The sequence below is a fragment of the Marmota marmota genome, unplaced genomic scaffold (genome assembly GCF_001458135.2).
Source record: "Marmota marmota marmota unplaced genomic scaffold, marMar, whole genome shotgun sequence".
In the NCBI taxonomy this organism is placed as follows: domain Eukaryota; kingdom Metazoa; phylum Chordata; class Mammalia; order Rodentia; family Sciuridae; genus Marmota; species Marmota marmota.
In genome coordinates this window covers 21,917,432-21,931,598 of record NW_026000019.1, presented here as the reverse complement: position 1 = coordinate 21,931,598, position 14,167 = coordinate 21,917,432, and the positions used below count along the sequence as shown (strand labels likewise).

Below are 14,167 nucleotides of genomic sequence, written 5' to 3'. Positions count from 1 at the left end.
AGATTAACTAAAGCGATTTCTACAGACCAAAAAGAAGATGATTTGGCTCAAATCCATAACAACTGATATCCAAAACTCCAGTTTGGCTATTCTTACATCTGCAACAGAACCAGGATGCTTTTTTCAATATCTATTTTATTATTGCCCTTTGCCATATCATGAAGTTCTATTTTGTTTTTTGAGCTCATACAGACCTAGGTTAATGTTTTGCTGATCAGTTCTATTTTTTGACTATAGAGTTTTTAAACATTGCAATGGAGATTTCACCTGTAAAATGTTATAAGGCCTTTACTATAATGTTATGTGTTGTATGTATTATATTATGTGTGCACACTTGTGTTTTGTGTTATATATGTTCCAGCTGCCATCAGCCTCACATAGATGTCTTCCTTTAACCATCTCCACAGCCCCCAGTACATGGTGAGCCCTTCATGGATGAGAAAACAGAGGCAGAAAAAAGTAAGAGGCTTGTCCAGGACTCAGGGCTAGTATGTGGGAGATCCAAGGTTTCCATCTCGGCAGCCCGTCACAGGAACCCTGGAAACTACTACTGCATTATAAAGCCTCCTGCAGGATGTGCCCATGAGATGTCCTGTGTAGGGAAAGTGGACAAACCTCACCAGGCTTCCCAAGTGCAGATTACTCCAGTGGATAAATGTGGATTACCGTGTTTCCAAGAGTTCTCAGTAAAGCCTGCCCTGGGCATGTAACGTGTTCAAGTCAGTGTGAGCGCGAGGATCAACGTCCACGTGTGTGGCTTGGTTACTGTTCCTAGTCTCCAGTGCTCCAGCCCCAAACACCTGAACAGCTGGACCTTTATCCACTTTAACCTTGAACAGCAGGACCGGCTTCCAGCCCCGACTATTCGCAAACCACCTTGCACAAGTACCCTGCCCAGCTGATGCTGCCTGGGGGTCCTGACACCAGCTATTCCTCCATCCCCATTCTTTTCTACAAAGAGGATGAGCATCAGCTGCAGGGTAATGTCCATGAGGGTGGGTGAGACTCGAGAGGGAAGAGGCTAAAGCAAATGCCCCAGATTCTATTCTCCAGCACTGTTCTGAGTCCTCAGGGTGTCACATGGCCCGGCAGAGCTGGGCATGCATAAACAAACCGGCCTCCAGGGGCTTTTCCGTTTACAGGACTGAACTAAAGTTGCCAGGGAAACAAAGCCCAGGTTCCCCATTAAGTTAACTTTCAGCTCCTTGTCACACCTCTCGCAGCCCGGACAAACATGATAAAGGAAGAGAACTGCCATTCTGTGTTAAAATCTCTTGGAGCACATACTTCCCAGGTAAAAATCATCCGCAGGAGAGAGCTGGGCAAATCTCAATGGGAAAGTGACGCAACGCCACCCAGATTCGAGTGTGCAGTGGGGGGGACGCACAGAAGGAGCACAATGTGTGTTTCTCACTGGAACTGCACGGCCCACACTCAGGGCCTGCTCCCCCGTCTCTTTTCCAGCTGTCACCGCTGCAAGCTGCAAGTGTAGACCTTGTGTGTAGTTCTCGGTAGGAGCCAACAACAGGAGAAGGAGGCTTGGAGTCAGGATGGTGTGTGGAGCAAGAAAACACGGCAGCACCGGCCTGTCAGGGAGGGAGCCAAGACTTGAATGAAACAGATAAAGAAATAGGTTAGGTTACTGGCAGAGTCAAACCAATGTCCAGGATGATATGGAGAAAGAGTCCGGATCCCATGCGGCCAAGGCTGCCTCTGGGCAAGCTAGGGCTTCTCCTCCCTTTACAGAGTGTGTGCAAGCCAAGCAGAGCCTGGTGAGGAGCTGGAGCCCAGGGAGCTCTCTGACTGCTCAGCTGGACCACGGGTTAGTATGGGACACTGCACCAGCTGCCACCCTCATCCTAACTCATCCTCTATCTCAAAGGCCCACAAAGTGGTCCATGTTTTCCAAAGCTCAGCAGCAGATCTCCAGATCTGCAGAGAGATTTGAGCCATTTTGTACATTCCCAAAGCCTGGTTACCATTCTCTTCAGATCTCTTACCACTGAAAGCTGCGTCTTTCTGTATGTCCTCTATTGACAGCAAGATCCCCCGAGTAGAGGTGCCTTGGTTTCTGCTCAGTATCGTGCTCAGTTCCCACAGAGCCCAGTGCAGAGCAGGTGCTCAGCCCCCATTTGTCAACAAGTAAATGAATGTGTCCTGAACATGCATGACCAGAAGGCAATGGGTCACGTCCTGCAGGGCCACGGGAGCCCACAGAACCAAGCCTGTTTGGCTCTTCCTAGGCAGGTTCCCGTTTCCGTACAGTGTAGCTCAGGGCGGGTGGACATTCGGATCACAGTAAGTCCACACTGAGCCTCCTCTTCACATCCAATGGTGGGGTCTGGCTTTCCTCCCACAACCACAGGAGGTTTCAGAATGATTGTCAGAATGACTTCGTAGGGTTTCTGGTCAGCCAAGAATCACTTGTGTTTCCCAAGACTGGAAGGACTTGAACCTCTTGGGTAAACAGCCCCTTGGCTGAGACATGGAATCCTTGAGGGCTGTTGGCCATTTCCTAGCAGTTTACAGCTGCTGACCTGCCAACCCGGTGCAGTTTGGGTGCAGCCTTCTCTTCCCCTCGAGGTTTCTATAAATGCCCCAGGGCTGAAGGCAAGTAGCCAGAGACACAGAGAAGAAAGGTATCCTGAGCTCCCTTCTGCAGCCGCAGAGGGATCAGGAATTCAGCTGAGTGAGGAGGCCCCAGATCATGTGCCCAGGAATCCCTACATAAGCAGCTTGAGTCACGTTGTTGGTCAGGATGCCCCGTCCATCCAGTTCCATTTGTGACATGATAATCAGGCTGTGCCCAGAGGAGGGTCTCTGGAGGGCACTCAGGATGTCCATGAGCAGAATCCCCACGTCTGTGCTGACGACTCCGTCCTTCAGCAGTGCTAGAAAGGAGCACTGGAAAGAACTCGGAGGGACCCAGAAGTCACTGGCTCTTTCCAAAGTGAAGCATTTCCTCCAAGGGATAGGGCAGCATGGTGGCTTGGAGGACCCTGCTTTGAATACTGGTTTGGCCACTGAGCTCTGGACTTTGGGCACACTAGTTCACCTTTCTGAGACCTGTCTCCTTATTCTAGAAGTGGAGGTGACACTACCTGCCCTCAGCACCATCTCTAGGTCAGAACTACACAGACTCCAGACTGGTGACCAGCCCTGGTAAGTTCACTCATTCTCGGGACGTCTCTGCCTTTCCCTCCTTTCTTCATCTCTATTGCCATCCTGGGCCATGTCGTGTACCCCTTATTTGTGCTGCTGTTTTTCATGTGCATTGATGAGCCTGGCAGTGCCACTCTCTGGGCTTTAAACGATGTATACATGTGAGTATGGAATCCCACATAGTGACCTCAGCCACAGCAGCTGTTGAGAGAGAACCAAAGGCAAAGAGAGTCGGGGGACAGCCGACGTTCAGAGATGACCAGAGGCCAAACTTTCTCCCTGCGTTTGCCAGAGCTCCTGCCTCAACAGGCAGACAAGGCAGCAATGGTGCACCTGTGTGGCGCCAGACACCTGCTGTCCTGAGCGTCCCCTTCTTGTCCACGTCCACCCTGGCCCTGACCACCAAGGCCTGACCACACGTAAATCCTGAAGTAGAGACCCCACAAGTATGCGGGCATGAAAAGGGGTTTCTGCCATTTAGGGGCTTCCAGTACTGGCAGATGAGCCAGGAAAATAAATGAAGTAAAGAAAAACTGGCCACAAAAATTCTCGTGTGGACATAAAACTATTACAGAATATCTATCTGGGCGTGGAAGCTCTGGAAGTATTTGACAACAAAATGTCTCTAAACTAATCATTTTGATGATCTTCTACTTTCCAAACTATGCCAATATATGAGTAAAACATGATTTACTTGAGTGTAGGGGGTAGGGAGAAGAGAATGGGCTGAGTTAGGAAGGACCGGTTCAGTGCTTCCCCACAGGACAGGACTGGACGATGCAGAACAGGAAGTGCAGTGCAGGGACATCGTAACAATCTCAGCGGCAAAACATCAGGGGATGGGTTTCAAGAATAGCAACAGTTTTGAAGCACTAAATCTCAAGCACGCGCACACACACACACACACACACACACAGACACACAGAATACACTAGAGCATCCATTTTCAATTGTATTTTTCTAGAGTTCACTGATTTGAACTTCAGATACATTAGAATCCATTCACCCTGAATAGAGGTTGGATATTGGCATTTTTCCTGTGGTACAAACAAAGCAGGCTATTGATCAATGCAAGGAGATCACCCCACTTAACGAGGTGCATTGGCCAAAGAAGAAAGCACACGGGTCAAGACCTGCGGGGAAGCCGTGCTCACCGGGATCCGGCCTCTGCTTCACAGGGGAATGCTCAGTCGGAATTGCAGGGACCTCCTGAGGTCTGGATATGGCTTGACTGAGACCCCCAGGGCACACCCAAGTTGGAAGCTTGGTCCTCAGAATGGTGATGCGAACATTGGTTGGACTGTTAGGATGTGGAGCCCCGTGGGAGGGCACAGGGGCACTGCCCCTGACAGGAATTAACGTAGCTCTGTGGGACCCCGTGATTGTCATCAGGGGAATATTGTAAAAGAGCAAGGCTGCCCCACCCTTACACCCACCACCCCACCTCACCATCTCACCTCACCACCTCCTCACTGCACTATTCAATCTCTCCCTCTTGAACATGCTCCACCATGATGCCATCCACCATAAGGCTCTCTGACCCGAAGCTGAATAAATGGATCTACCCAGTTTTGGACTTTGAACCTCAAAACTGTCAGTTAAGTATGCCTCTTTTCTTTATCCCTTCCCGGCCTTGAGTATTTTGTGATAGCAAGGAAAACATACTAAGACAGACTACACCTGGCCCCCAGGGAGCTCAGGACTGGGTCCTAACCCAAAACTGCCCTGGTGCATAAAAGTAAAGCCAACAGAATCTACGCCGTTGCTAATCTCCACTCCCCTGGTTTAAAGAGTTCATGTCAGCTCCCACATTATCCCACATTCTGCACTTATTTTTTATTTCTAGGAAAGAGTGTAAAGAGATTCTTGGGGTTTTTGTTTGGTTTGGTTTGGGTTTTGGTTTTATGTTTGTTTGTTGGTTGGTACTAGCGTGGTCCCTTTGTGATTTTAGCACAGATAAGATAAATTATTTGTGAAACAGTATTACATAATTAACTGTGTTTTAGTGCACTGCGGCCAACCTTGTGGGAGGAAACATTCTAACTGGAGTATCTTCAGGGGCACTCAGATGTTTAGAGTTTCACAGGAGCATCTGGGATTGTTCTTAGCTGAGTAACTATGTCAAAGACCGATGGTGTTCACATTTGTTGGTTGGTTTGTTTGGGGCTTGGACCCGCAGAGTGTCGAGTCAAACCTGACAGAGGAGGGCAGGACGTGAAACAGGTCAGGGCAGAGCCTCCCGGTAAAAAGGAGGAAGCCAGCTGGGGGGCAGCCTGTGCCGTCTCTGAGGGACCCCACGAGGTGTAGAATGGTGGTCCCAGGCTGACCCTGCCCTGAGTGGCTCATCTTGTAGAGCAGAAGTCTGCCATAGCACAGGTGGAGTCCCAGGCCGAGGCGGGGGGATACACAGCCTGACAAGTCAACAGCCACCAGCTGCCCGGCACAACCTAGGACACACACCAACAGATCAATTAGTCCTGCTGATAAGAATGACCATCGGAAGCACGTGGATGCATGCGTCTGTCAAACCCGCAGTGGCAAAACCATGGTCCCGAGCTGGCAAGGAAGATGTCACCAGGGCAAATCCTAGTCTCTGAGCCCACGTTGCAGCAGAGCACCGTTCTCCTGCCATGACCACCACACACATCCCACTCCAAGTTGACGCTCCAGCCTGTCACTCTGAAACTGCCCTCTGTCTGGACCTGAGCTAGAACAAGTTCCCGGCTGGTTCTCATCTGGCCACCTACCTTGGTCTCCGCCCTCCCCTGGCTCTCAGTTCCGCCTCCTGAACCCCGAGGCTGCCTCCCCCCAGCCCCCCTGAGCCTTCTGTGACCTGGGCACATCATGTGTGAATCAAGACTGGAATGAAGGCACCCGTGATTGCCTGGCTCACACCTTCCAGGTGACCCACAAGTATTCAGTGACCGGCCACCGGTGAAGGTGGAGCAGCCTGGGAATTGGCTGTGATTCTCAAACTTCTTTGGTCTGTGTGAATGGCACCACCTCTCAGGACAACAGCCTTAGGCTCCCCTTCCCTCCACCCTGGTCGTCCCTGGCAGCTCCCAGGGTGCCTGCAAAGTAACCCCAGGGCTGCAGGGAGCACAACGTGAGAACCAGCGTCTCACAGAATGCAAGGTTTTGTAGTCCCGGAAGGAACACAAACAGGAGAAGACTAAAAATATCACTAAGTGCACAAGCTTCAGGGCAGTGAATATGAGATTGATAGAGATCTCTTCACGTTCTCCGACCAGGGAGTCCTCTTTCTGTCCTCCAGGAGACACCAAGGTCACCTGGAGTGGTCCCAGCAGACAGAACATGAGGAAGCACCTCCCCAGACCCTCCGCGGGCCTGGAAGGCGTTAGGGTACTGTCACTGATGTTGAGCACTGTTCCAGAACCTGGACTCCATGGTAGACAGGGCCGTGCTCTTGGGCATCCAGTGTTCCAGGGAGCGGAACGGGGAACATGAGGGCTCAACCAAACCACCCCAGAGGCGGCCTGTGAAGGAAGGAGGCACAGGGCAGGCAGCCGCCCTCCAGACGGCTCCGTCAGGCCCTGTTCTGCATGCGCCCGCCCAGCGCTGTCTCTGGGTCTCTCTCCCCTTTCTGAAGGACGAGGCAGGTCTGGGCTCCTTCCACTTCTTCTTTCCTGAGAAGGACTAAAGGGAGCACCGTCGCTGTCCGCCCTCCCCATCCCCGCGCCCACCTTGGTTTTAGCCAGAAACCTTCTTTCCTGCCCTTTTCTTTCCTCCTTGCCTCCCCCACCAACACGGCCTCAGTTCTGCAGGTTGGACACCATAGGAAACAGAAGCAAACCAACGTGGAACCGCTAAGACGCTCTCCTGCCTCCTCCTCCGGGAGTGCCTGCCCAGTGGCCTTGGGGCCGAGGCCTGGCGCGGGGCAGGGGCAGGGCTGGGTGTCAGGGGCGAGAGTTCCTCACATGGGGACAGCTGGTGCCATCCCGGGGCAGGAACCTGCCGGCGTTCCCACGGAATGGCTCCGTGCTCAGCAGCCCTGGTCAGTGAGGAACGGGACAGGGTGGGCTGTTGGTGGTCAGACGAGACAGGCGTGGGGACTTGCCAGGTGAAGTCCTGTGAGGATGAGAGTCGGGGAACAATGTCAGGACTGCAGAAGACAGGGTCCAGGGGGATCTGAGCAGAGGGGTGACACCACAGATCACCTCTAGCCTCGCTCTGCTCGTTCCACAGCGGGAAGATGGCGAAGGTGGAGACGGGTCCAGAGAGGGATGCGATTATCCAGATCAACAAGAGTGAGTCCGGAATGGGCCGGGCAGGCTCAGGATTCCGCTGAGACTTATCTAAATTTTTGTTGGACTCAACTTCTATTCTTGCTCCATCTTTCACTCTTTGCAGAAGGAAATACTTCTGAAGTTTATGTGATTGAATAGACCAGGGCCGGGACCCAGACGCTCACTGAGCATGACCTGGTCAAAAAAAGGTACGGGAGTGAGGAGACAGGCCTCAGGGCCCACTCAGGTGAGGCACACAGGAGGCATCTGGAGCTTTGATTTGCAACCAGCCAGAGCTGAATTCTTCATTAAAATAATATGCTTTATCATATTTCATTATTTATTAGCCATGCAGATGGACTGACCGTTCACACACGTGTGCGATGACTGGTGGACGCTTCTCCATCTGTCTGTCAAGCACTGTGATAAATGTTACCTTACCCCTGGGCCACACCCTCTGTGATCCAAAGCCTCCTTCTGAGAGCAGCTGGAAGAGGGGACAATTGACAGCTGGGGCACCACCCCTCTGTGGTGACGGCCCCAGCTGAGGCCCGCAGGGTTAGGGTCAGGGTTAGTGGTCATTCTTATTAGCACGATTAATGGATTTATTGGTTTGTGTCCTACGGTTGTGCCAGAAGCTGGTGGTTGTGACTTGTGCAGACAGGGTGTGGAGTCCTCCCGCCTCGGCCCTGAGTGGGCTATGGCAGACTCCTGCCAGGTCAGGAGGAGACCCCCCTCCTCCCCCTGGAGATCTGCGGGTGCGCTGCAGCGTGAAGCTCCCTGGGGCTGATTGTCCCCGTTTCTGAGCAGCCATGGTGACCACTGGGTTCTCTAACTCCTCCTTCCTCGCCTGTTTCTTCACTGTTGATCCCAAGAGCACCCATCAAAAACTCTTAGAGGAGATCTTCACCTCGAAGTCGGCTTTCGGGGGCATCTGACCTGCAGCAGACACCAGATTGTCTTTTCCTGATTGGAAACACCCCAGGATCGGCGAGATGAGTCTCACTACCCGCTGTGGGAGGGACTGACCCAGCGGGTCGGGGTCACAGTGCAGGAGCTGAGAGACTGGGAGTGTGGCGAGGAGGGACACATGTGATGACACAGCAGCATTAAAGGGGGGACCCAGCAGTGGAGAGGTGGCTCCCGTGGCCTCCCAACTAAGAGATAGGAGGCCATTCCTAGAAGCTCCCTTCCTGGGTGAGCTGCCCACACCAATTTCTGTTTCATCAAACCTGGAATCTGACTAGAGCAAAAGGCCACCAGGAGTGGCTGCAGCTTTCAGAGCAGAGGACACGTGGGAGGCGTGGGCCACGTGGTGTGCAGGGTGGGCACGCTTACCTGCTGAAGACACAGTAAGGACACAGCAGCATTAAGGGGGACCTGGGGGCTCTTGGCACCCCTTGGTGACACAGCTAATCCAATTGCTTTGATAACACCATGGAATCGGTGTTAAGTGTATTAAGTATAGTAATGATTTTGTGTTTAGGTAGGAAATATCGTTTTCTTAAATGTGCACGTTTGTATATGTGGAATGAGAACACATTTGTGTTTATGAAACATGCATTTTAGCAAGAAAAGCCAATTCGACAATGTTTTTATCAATATTAACTATTAGGGGTTCAGATATTTTTCTTTATACTATTTTCTCTAATGTTTAGATTCTAAGCATGTGGAACAAAGAAAGAAAACTGCATAATTCTAAGTCTGAACTTACTAATATAGGTACAGTTACCAGATTTTAAAAAGTTAACACGCCGATTTAGGTATTATTGTTTTCTTTTCTCACTGACTGAGTTCTACATTCAGCATTGACACATGGGAAATAAAGCTGACAGGTCATTCATTTATTGAAATATTTTTTAAAGAGTTACCTAGGGACTTTGAGAGAAGACTCCTGAGGTGGTCTGGACCATCTGCCCGTGCTCACCCCCCATGGCCTCTGAGAGGCCTTGGGAACACCTGTCGCCACAGCCTTGAGAAACACACGGCCCAGGGGACCTGGAATCTCTGTTCTCTGTAGGTGGAGGGAAGGAGATGCTGAGATGAGAGGAGCTCAGGGGTTCCACCAGGATGGAGAGACACAGGTGGTGTCCCACCACGAGACACAGGTGGCGTCCCACCAGGAGACACAGGTGTGCGTCACTACCTGACACCCTTGGGCCAGCATGGCGATCAGAGCAGTCTCACCCGCAGTGAGAGTCTGCAAAGCCACAGCGGTGTTTCAGCTTTTGCAGGGGTGTGTGGTGGTGTGCAGTGCAACATTAGATCCCACCACAACACCTTCATTAACAGCACGTCTGTGAAAAGTGGGGGCTTAGTGGGCCACGCTCGTGAGAAGACTACAGGAATGGAGAAATCAACAGGAATCGAGGGCAGCAGTTTTCAATATGATTCCAATACTTGACCAGTTGAGTAGTGTCCGACGGGTACACATGTCCCATTACTCATTGACCCAAACAACAACAAAACTCCTTTCTTTCAATTTATACAAACGATGTTTCTCGTGTGCACACTCTGTGGGTTAAGTAGTTGAGAATTTTTGAGAATGGAATAAAAACACTTTTCCTTCCATTTTATATGTACCTCTCTTCCTATAGTTACTAGGTTGTTAGGACATAGATACATATCAAACTGCTTAATCAACAGAACTGTTAGATATTTAATTTGACCTAGGGCACCGTAAAAGTTACTGCAACACTACAGACATCAAGCACGAGAACACCAGGAAACCTTCCCCCACAGGTATCCTGACAGCGAGGCGTTCGCTCATCTGTTATGAGGACTAAACAACTTGACTATATGGCACTAAAAGAAATTTCCAGAACTAAAGGACAGGGGCCAGGTTTGATTAACCACAGAGTCCCTTAGTAAGATTACAGACCTGATTATTTCATGAACTCAGAGTCCCTCACATGAAGAAGAGGAAAAAAATGTTGAAGCAATAATATGACACATGAAGATTTTGCTGGGCCACCATTAAACTCACAGTGGCTCTGGCCATACAGCATTCTAGAGGACTCCACGTAAGTCCACTGTCTTTATAAATGAACATTGAAAGGACCTGAAAATCATCAGGTAGAAATACTGTACCTAAGTGTTTTGATAAGGAAATGTGCATCAGAGAACAGAGGTGAGTTTATAAAGCTACCGCAGCCTACCACAGCAGGAACTTGTCTACAGTGGCAGAGGACAGGAAGATCTCGAGTCTATCAACACGGAAAGCAAAAATGATCCACCAAAAATGATCCTGCTACCAAAAATACTTACACAACATTTTCAGGGATTTCAGATTCTGGAGGGAACATATACCACCTTTACACTTCTAATAGTTTTGAATGAGATCCAGGTCAAGGGAAGGCTCTTTGCCGTGCTAGGACTTTGTGCCAGCAGTTCTGCCAATCTGACTTGCATGACAAAGAGAATCATGTACTGCGTAGCCTGAGGGAAATGCTTGTAAGAGAATCAAACTCAAGACACCCTGGCTTGGAAGCAAAGCCAAGCCCTCTTTCTCAGGTAATTCTACTTTTAAAAAATAGGTCTTTTCCTGTGATTCTTTAAGCATAATTAACTTGTCTTGTTCAAGTTTGGTAACACTCGAGAAGTACCTGATAGCAACAAACTCAAACATCGTCAGTAGGAAACACCTTCAAGGGGCTGCAAGATTCAGGTAATTAAAGTCCCACCGAATGTGAACTCACAGCCCAAAGTTAGAAAATACTTGTAGACACACACGTATTAGGACTAGGCTCCCACCAGGAGTTTATAATTGAACAAAAAGCCAGAGACTACAAAATTAAAATGTTCAAAATAATTACACAAAGGAAAACATGGGAAAATGACATATTTTGAAAAAAAAAGAATGCCTAAAATGAAAAATATATGCATTGAAATTGCCCCTGTAGAGAGATTAAATTGGAATCTAGCTACAGGTATAAAGAGAGTTAATTAACTGGAAGATATATCTGAAACCTAGAAAGTAGCACAGACAGGCATATAGATGGAAAATACGAATAGGAAATGAAGAAACAAGACGAATGAAATGAGAAGGCAATATATATATGTATTTAAAGGTTTTCTGAATGAAAGAGGTAAGTTAATTGGACAAGATATTGAAAATGTTTAGTTTTGATGAAAGAAAAGAATACAGAAATTTAGAAACCATTATGTCCACATTGATCTCACATTGAAACCATAACACAGGAAAGGTAAAGAGAAAATATAAAGGCATCTGAAGAGAAGAGACATTATTCTTTGCAGAGAAATAGCACATAGTCCAGTCCCAATCCATTCAATAGCAACAATATACATCAAAGGTAATGAAATAATATATTCAGTGTTGAGAAAGAATAATTATCAATTGAGTATTTCATGCCCAGTCAAACTACCATTCAAGACTGAACATGAATTAATGTTTTCAGACTCATACTGTGTGAGTTTACCATTAAGAGACCCTTACTGAAAGAATTTCTAAGTATGTGAGTAGTTACAAAAGAATTTCAATCTAGAAAGAAGAACATATGAGCAAAGGGATTGGAAAACATCCATAATTCTAAGCAACCACTGAAATTCGTAATATAATCATAATAATTTTCAACCTTGCAAGTACACAAGATCAAAATAAAATATAAAAGGTAAAATATAGGATATAATGATGGGTGACTAGATTTCCATTGACCCAATGTTCTTTTTTCTTCCCCAATGGAGGTAAAAGATAGTGATTAATTACAAACTTGTTAAGGACAGTGTGCATATTAGAATTTTAAGAAAAACACAAAAAGAAAAGAAATTGAATGTATAGCTACAAAAATAATAGACATAGAAGAGATCATCAAGAATGTTACTGCATGATCATGACAGACCAAGGTACCAGAGAAATCTATACGCTCACAATGAACTGAATGTTTCTGATCCACTTAAATAAAAAATCCAGGGGCTGGGGTTGTAGCTCAGTGGTAAAGCACTCACCTAGCACAGGCGAAGCCCTGGGTTTGATCCTCAGCACCACGTAAAAATAAGTAAATACAATAAAGGCATTATGTCCATCTACACCTAAAAAATAAATATTTTTTTTCTAAATTCCAGGCATCCCCACAAGCCCTCCATCATTTAGGAGAAGTCGCATATCAGGATCTGACCTGAGCAAGTCCCAAGTGGACGAGAAAGTGGGTCTGCTCCCATTATGCTTGCTCCAGCCGCACAGTGTCACCCTGCTTCATCACCACAGCCATGACCTCATGGGAAGCTCTCCAAGACCATATTTTGAGTTTTATGTACAGAAGGTGCAGCATGACATGGCCTGAATGTACTGCTTCACCATTAGGAAGCCACACAGAGATGGCTCTAAAGGTTAGTGGAAAACAGGTGTTCTTCCCAAGAGACCAACTTGAAATGTTTAACTTGTGGTTTATATGAAAGGAGAAGTTCTCTCAGATAAGGACCTGAGTCTACTGGCCATGCTTCTCAAAGGAGCAAAACACAAGGATTAACCACAGAGAGTTGGAGAATAGTGTATGTAGAGATCTCTTGGAAAGGCCCCCTATATCTAGCCACCTCTAGCCTCTTAAACCAGCCACCTAGTTTGTCCAGTGATCTTATAAACAAGCTGTCCAGGCTGGGGGGCTAGAAATGAGGCAAGGTCTCTATAATAGCAACTTGATATGTAATTTGAAGCAGCTACTACCATGCTAAATGCCCAATTTACCCAACTACTGAGTTCAACTCCAAGTATTCAATATGGTGTCCCTCAGTTAGGGACAGTCGGCTAACTGCTATCAAGTCCATTACATCAGATGTGGAAAGGAAAACAACCTAACTCACTAGGTAGAGTCATTATTTATTTGAATGTCTTCTCTGCACACCACTCTTCTGCCAGTACCAATGTGGACTATTGAATGTTAGTAGAAAATTATAGTGGCCACATGCAGACTGTATCCCAAGGGAATACAAGTTAGGTTTCCCCGTCAGGTAAAATCCTGTCAGCCATGTGTCTGGCTAGAGGCCAAAGAAAAGGGAATGGGGAGGGAGGAACCACAAAACTCCCACTTATTTCCTTTGTTCATGAGAATCCCGACACATATAGTATGATCTTGGGATGTGGTCTTGCCAGAAAAAAGCATTTTAGTGGACTGTTCTTTCAGAAGTTTTCATTATAAAAATAATGATTTTCTTTTCGATTACATTTTTTAAATTTTTTATTTGTTTTAATTAGTTATACATGACACTAGAATGCATTTATGCACCTTGGCATATCATATCATTCATAGATGGGATGTAATTTCTCATTTTTCTGGGTGTACATGTTGCAGAATCATATTGGTCATGAAGTCACATATATACATACAGCAATAATGTCTGTTTCATTCTGCTGTCTTTCCTATCCCACATCCGCTCCCCTGCCCTCCCATCACTTTCCTCCACGTAATCTAAGGTAACGCTATTCTTCCCTAGTGCCCCCTGCCTTATTGTGAATTAGCATCCACATATTAGAGAAAACATTTTAATCATGATAATGATTTTTCAAACTATATGTGCTGCCCCAGAGAAGCTTGCAAGGCTCCCTCATGGGATCCTTCAGATCAATGCACAGGGTGGGAAGAAATCGGCTCTCTCCCGTGCTATCAGAGTGGAGCACATTAGAGCAAAAAAACACATTGAAATCCGCCCACTGCCTTGCACCTGATGAGCATAGCACTCTCAGGTGTCCTCGGATCCTGTAGCCTACAGCACAAAGGCATTCTATCTAAACCCTGATGGTTACT

General features: G+C 47.6%; 1 long non-coding RNA gene across 1 annotated transcript in view; it reads left to right on the top strand.

Moving 5' to 3' along the window:
- Nucleotides 1–13,770, top strand: part of LOC125618679 — a 16,364-nt gene extending 2,594 nt beyond the window's left edge. The window contains exons 2-3 of the long non-coding RNA XR_007350053.1: nucleotides 3,084–3,162; nucleotides 12,492–13,770. This is a non-coding gene — a long non-coding RNA (uncharacterized LOC125618679). The remainder of the gene's footprint in view (nucleotides 1–3,083; nucleotides 3,163–12,491) is intronic.
- The last annotated feature ends 397 nt before the right edge of the window (nucleotides 13,771–14,167 follow it).